General features: G+C 36.6%; 1 non-coding gene across 1 annotated transcript; it reads left to right on the plus strand.

The window, feature by feature from the left end:
* Positions 1 to 4,618: 4,618 nt before the first annotated feature.
* On the plus strand, positions 4,619 to 4,767 carry LOC112641113 (U12 minor spliceosomal RNA). The gene has a single exon (XR_003124512.1). It is a non-coding gene; the product is annotated as a U12 minor spliceosomal RNA (small nuclear RNA).
* The last annotated feature ends 2,459 nt before the right edge of the window (positions 4,768 to 7,226 follow it).

The following is a 7,226-nucleotide window of genomic DNA, read 5'->3' on the forward strand; positions in this document are numbered from 1 at the left end:
AACAGTGGAAATTACTATGTGAATAATAATGTTCCTGGTCTACATGTGGTTCTCCAAATGGTGATTCTGGTACTCAGTGTTCTTCCATCTTATTGATCTATCATCTTTAACACTTGCTACAGGAAGGTGAAAGAATGTTGAGGATCACGTGGGATGTGGGTTTTAATGAGCCCGATCTGGAAGTGGCACAGGTTATGTCGATTCCTGTTCAGCTGGTTAGAACTCAGTCACATGACTCTGACCTCCAAGGGATGACTGGGATTGTGATTGAGCTATGTGCAAAGGAGAAAGAGGAAACAGGATTTTTTGTATTTAAGGTGCTATTATTTGTATCCCAAAGTACATTAAACATTAGTTAGATATTTTATTCCTAGGATCACTTCTTTGTACTTGGCACAAACTTCAAAACCTCTGAGAAATTAAAAACTTAACTAAAGAACAAAACGAAGCAAATACAAAAGACCCCTGCTATTCGAGAAAGAAAAGCAACAAATGGAAGGCCAACACGGAAGATTTTTCATCACTTCTATATGTCTGAGAGCCATAGTCTGCTTGTAGTCAGTAAGCTCTATACCAAAGTAAACAAACAAACAGAACCAATCTGTAACAACCACAAAAAATGCTTTGAGGAGAACACCCAGGTTGTTCTATGTGTGTATAGCTGTACTTTTGAAGGAATCAAATAGAAGAGTGTACCAGGCATTCAACTATGCAGTACAGAGGCAAGTATTGATGACTAGAAACAAAATAGAGATGTCTTGACCAAACTTCCCTCAAAAGAGATAAGGAATTATGAAGAGCCACGGACTCTTATTATGAATATAGCATTGAAATTTTACTAACGAGTATTTTGAGTAACGCATTAAAAGCTCATGATATATGGATGATGAATAAGAAAATGAAAAAACCCCAAATATTACCAGTCATTAGGGAAATGCAAATTGAAGCCACAAGGAGGTACCACGATACACCTTTTAGAATAGCTAAAATTAAAAAGTCTGTCCTCATCAAGTGCTGGCGAGGAAGTGAACAATATTAATTCTTATTAAATGCTGGTGGATGTGAAAAGGCACATAGACCTTGGAAAAATATTTGCCAGTTTCTTATAGAGTTTAACATACACCTACCATATGATCCAGCTATTTCGTGCCAAAGTATTTTCCCAAGAGAAATAAAAGCATATGTCCACACAAAGACATGCGCATGAATGTTCATAGCAGCTTTATTTGTAATAGTCAAAAACTGGAAGCAACCCAAATGCCCATCAACAAGTGCCAACAACTGTGGTATAGCATGCAATAGAATATTTCTTAAAAATAAGGAATAAATATTGATACATGCTACAACATGGATGAATCTCAAAATAATTATGCTAAGTGAAAGAAGCCAAACAAAAAATATTACATTTAAATAAGATTCTAAAAGATATAAACTAATCTACAGTGACAGAAAGCAGATCTGTTGTTGTCTGTAGATGGGGGGGGGAGGGTTGGAGGGAGAGCTGAAGTCTTCAGGATACTTTTGCAAAAGTTATCAATGTATTCATTATCTGGATTGTAGTTAATGGTATACACATAGATCAAATCATTTCAAATTGTATACTAGGAGTAGTTTATTGCTTTTCAATTATACTTTAATAAAATTGTCCTAAAAAACTAATAGTGTCCAATCAGAGGAATTCATCATCACTTCCAAACATTCCTGTAAAAAATACATTATCAGAATTTAAACCGAAACTAAAGGACATTCTACAAAATAACTAATATTTAAAAGTGTCAGAGTCCTAAAGACGTAAGAGTGAAGGAATGTTGCAGAGTGAAGGAAATGAGGAAGGAATGACAATTGAAAGCAATGTGATTCTGAACTAGATTCTTATGCTTTGTGAACAATTGGAAAAAAATTAGAAAAAAATTTTTGGAAAAATTGCCAAAACTTGACTGGAGTTTGACTATTAAGTGGTAATAATATATAATGTTAATTTTCCAAATTTGATGTTGTATTGTATTTATATAGGGTAATCTCCTTTTATAGGAAATACACATTGGGGCAGTAGGGGACGATGGGGCAACAGGTTGACAAATTACTCTCAGATGGTTGAGGACCACAATGTGTTTGTGTGCTACTTCAGAGTCTTGTTAAATTGTAGTTTGTAATTATGTCAAAACTAACAATTTGGGCGGGGGGGAGTCTCAATAATAAGAAAACGAAACATTCAAATAAAAACTGGGCAAATATTTTGAACAGATATTTCACCACAATTGATATAAGGGTGGCAAATAAGGATATGGAAAGATGTTCAACATCATTAGTCCTTAGGAAAATGCAAACCAATGCCATGGAAATATCAGAAAATGCATTAAATGTATTAAAATGGGAAAAACCAACAGTATCAAGTGTTGAGTGACAAAGTATAGAAGCTGGGCATCTCATTCAGTGCTTTTGAGAATATAGCCCAGTATAACTACTTTGGAAAAACAGTTTGGTAGTTTCCTAAAACATGAAATATAAACATACTGTATGATCCCACCATTCTAACATGGGTATTTGCCAAAAAGAAATGAAAGTATATGTTCATACATAGATTGTTCACAAGTAGCTATAGAATATTTATTAGTAATATTTAAAAAAACTAGGAGCAACCTACATGTTCATCAACAGATGAATACATAAACAAATTGTGACATATCCATGCAATGGAATACTATTCAGCAAGGAGAAACAATCAACCACTGATACACACGATGACATGGATAAATCTCAAAATAATTATACTGAGTGAAAGAAGTCAGACAAAAGAGGGTATAGACTCCATGATTATCTTTATGTAAAATCCCAGAAAATGCAAACTAATCTGTAGTGATAGAAAGCAAAGAACAGAAGAAGAGGAGAGCCAGAGGAGGGATAAAAAAGGGGCACCAGAAAACTTTTGGGAATGATGGACATGATATGTTCATTCTGTGATTGTATTGATGGCTGCACTGGTGTCCATATAAGTCAAAACACATCAAATTGTATATTTTAGATATGTGTAGTTTATTATATGTAAATTGTGCCTCAACAGAACAAAGAAGATTAAATAATAAATGGAAGGAAGGAAGGAAGGAAGGAAGGAAGGAAGGAAGGAAGGAAGGAAGGATATAAGGAGAAAGGAAGAAAGGAAGGTCAGAAAGAAAAATATTTAGCTGAGCTCTTGGTTATTTTCAGTAACAAGGAGCACACACTTCTACCCTTGGTGAAAGTCTAAACTATTGCAGTTCAATGTTACGAGGTGAAGGTAGACATACCTGTATAATAGACAGGAATTTGCGATTATGGTTAACGATTTTTTGGTGGAATCTGAGGAAACTAACAGATTGCTTGGGATTGGGCCAGGGAACTCCCTTGAGCAAAGCAAAAGCACAGCACAGAATATTTTTTTTCAATCTGATCCACCTTTCACATAAATTATTATTAATAGTTTTTTTTAATTTTCTGGTGTGGAATTATTTTACAGAGAAGCAGAAGTCCAAAGATGCCAGGGAAGTAGCGGGTAAACTGGGTTTTCCCACAGGAACTCTCAGAGACATAGTTATCCTAAATGCTTTGTCTCTACCAGCATGAGGTTGTGTGCTGGGGCCAGTCAGTTCAGGGAGCTGCAAGTGTCAGGAAAGTATATCAATATCAACATGAGCCTGTACTTTCTAACGAATCAAAATCCAAGGCAGAAAGGTGAATGCCATGCTTTTCTCTCTTCTTCCTTGGCTCAGCAGGCATTTGTCTTCTAGCCTTCCCTCAAGGACTGATTCCTCAAGTGAAGTTGCAGGAAGAAATCATGTATTTGAAGCTCAGTGGAGTGGTCTATAAAAGCCTAACAGAAGGCCAGTCATGGAGTGCCATGACAATCATTAAGGCTTTCGTCAAAATGTTTCTAGAAAGTTCCTCTTCCTACAGGTAGAATTGTACTTACTATCATTGGCACACAACTCCCATTCCCCTCTCCTGCCATGTCACTAAATCAGTTCTAAGCATGTCATTTCTGGGCTAGAACATCTGGATTGCTCCCTGCACAATTTTTTTATTTTTTTAATTTGGCTCAGGAACTGGCAATGCCAGAAAAGGTGGCTTCTCATTTAGCCTGATTCCATATTGAGTATAATGAGCAAGTTGTCTCTTGCCTGCTTTCAATGGCCATGTAGCATGAGCAAGAAAGAAGATTGTATTGTCCATAGACACACTGAGATTTTTTAGAGCCATTTACTCACACAACACAATTTTAACTATCCTGGCTCATCGTTTTAAAAGAACTTGCATTTGATAAATTACAGACACTGATTTTCTTTCTTAAAGGTCGTTTGTAGTAAGACATAGACTGAAGTAGAAGTAATGGTCGATAGAAGTAAATTGATCCCAAGTCCACAGACAACATCTAGGATTTTCCATTGCATTAATTAGTTTGGAAAGTGGAGAACTATTTCATCAAAACATAATATAATCCACAATTATCCCCATGACAGTATTTGCATTAAATTATGCATCTTCAACCATAGAAGCCACAGGTTTTTCTAGAAGTAAGATTTGGTCAAGAAATAGGTGTGAACAAAATGATGTGGGCTGTTGAGTCTTAAACAGGCAAAGTCTAATGTCTTAAACCCATGAGTAAGAAAAACAATGATTTGGGGTGATGCCCAAATCTTCACTGGTAATGTGAGTTGAAATTTTGAGTGTGTAAAGGTTGTCCTTCAGGTGACCTGTCTACATTGTGGGATGCCTAGGGGGGCGATATGCCCATCCCCCTTTAAAACTGAAACGAAGGTTTGACTGGCATGAAGGTAATAAAAGACATTGAAAAGGAAACAAACAAAACAAACAAAAACATGTAAAGTTTACATCTGTTACATAGACTGACATGTAAAGAACTGTTTGAAGCTAAAGTTAAAATTTCCTAGAGAAGACAAAGTGAATGCTTGGTTATCTGGACTCAGTGTCAAGAAGAAGGTAGTTGTCTCAAGAAAGGAAGAAGTCTCATATGACAGTGGCTCAAGCAAATCTCCACTCATCCTTTAAATTATACCATTATTGGCACTGGCTCACTCAAATGTAGTATTTAATTCTGAATACATAGAATATTTCAGAAAGATGGGCCTGCGAGTTTTCCTTTTTTTTTTTCTATTCTTCACCGAGACATGATGTCACACATGCTCCTTTCAATAATTTGATAAATTCAAGCTCTGAGCTAGAGAGAGCATCTGTTAGAAAACATGGCAATATTCTTCCTCTTTCAGTCCAAAATTCCACAACAGAAATTATGAAAATCACCCAACCTCTCCCAGTAATGGGAAATAATTCCCTCTGTTCACTAAGTCCAGAGACTTTCTTCATAAATAGTTCTGTAGAGTTGGCCTCCATTGTGGCTCGACCAAAGTGGGAGACCAAAACACCCAGCCAGAAATGAAATCAGGAACACATATGAACCGCTGCATCTAGAGAACATTTTAAGACCAGATAAATTAGTGATTGAAACCAAACCGCTAAGTGTTCCACCTCAGAAAGATTTATAACTGACAGCAAAAGTGGTGTTCTAGAAATTAGCCTGACACATATGATAAGCACAGAAAACTAAACAGAAGGCCATGCATGTTTCTAATCCTCTTAATGTTACTCAGCTGCAGCATCCAATAACTTGGGGTGGAGAGGAATCAGAAAAAAATGTGTTTTTTTTTTTTTTTTTTTTTTGCTTTTTTATGGCTTGAATGAATTTCCATGTTCATGAAGTTGGTTTTCTCATCAATTATAGTTTAACAATGTACGATGGCTAAGCTAGAAAGAGGCAAAGATAAAACATATTCGCCTATTATCTAAGACTACTGGATCACAGATATGCTTATGAATATTTAGCAACTTCTGGGAAATAGTAGGCTGCTTCGGTCAATACTGTCATCACTTGGACATCAGGGTGGCAACTCTGAGTGCAGTTGCCACACTCTATGGTGGCTTTACCAGAAAGAGAATTCCGTCCATTCTTCTGCCCAGAGTAGTCAGGGGAGGAACTCCTAATGTTTGTAGTAAACACAAGTGACTTCATGACATATCTTAGGGAAAGGGAAAAAGAGACCAAGAAATAAGGAGCCCACAATTTATGAACCCAAGTCAAAGGCCAGGCCAAGAAGAAAAAGTGGGTAAACATAGAGTTTGGATGATGTCATCTTTCTTTTTTGTATGGAAAGACTCAAGGGGATCTAGAAAGAAATCCAGGCTACAGTCTAGAGTGTTGTCCTAAATGATTCCCTGCTTTCACTCTCTATCACCCTGGACCAAAATATCTCTCTGTCTCTGCCTCTCTCTGTGTGTCTCTCATGAATAAATAAATAAAATCTTTAAAAATATAAAATAATAAAGTGTATATTATATCACATTACTCCTCAGCTGAAAATCCTCCAGTGACTAAAAACACAATGGAACTTACCTTTAAAAAAAATATTGTTTGTTTATTTATTTATTTTGGAACTTATCTTATAATACTTTAGAATATGGTGATTGGTGTCACCCTCAGATATTGGTCCTTCCTCATTTCTTGTCACTCTTTCCTTTGTTCATTATGCTCCTGTTACAATGACTTCCTTTCCAATCCTATAATACACTGAACTGGTCTCTTTCTTGGGCTCTTGTGTTTACTCTGGTAGCTGAGTGTCCCTTCAAATATTCACACTTACTGCTTCATCTTTTTCAGCAGGAAGTTCTCAGCTCAAGCCTCGTCTCTTCAGAGAGGACTCTGCAGGTTATATGCCCCCGAGTCATTCTCTGTTAAATAAATCTTTTTATTTTCTTGATCATAACTACCATTGTGTTCAATTCTTATTTATTTATTATTTTGCCTGTTTTATTTTTTTTAAGATTTTATTTCTTTATTCATGAGAGACACAAGGAGAGAGCCAGAGACACAGGCAGAGGGAGAAGCAGGCTCCCTGCAGAGAGGCCAATGTGGGATTTGATCTCAGGACCCCGAGAGCCGAGGGCAGACATTCAAACACTGAGCTATTCAGGTGCCTCTGTTTTGCCTATTTTAATCTGTTGTCACCCCAGCTCTCAAATGGAAGTCCTGTGACAGTGAAAATATGCACTGCTTTTGACCATTACTCAATTCATAAGAAAGGGCTGCTCACACCATAGATACACAATAGGTTTTTGAATTAATCCAAACATCTTTTGCTCAAGCTGTGCTCAGGGAAAACTAGTAAAATCTAGATCAG

Source organism: Canis lupus, chromosome 6 (genome assembly GCF_003254725.2).
Source record: "Canis lupus dingo isolate Sandy chromosome 6, ASM325472v2, whole genome shotgun sequence".
Lineage (NCBI taxonomy): Eukaryota > Metazoa > Chordata > Mammalia > Carnivora > Canidae > Canis > Canis lupus.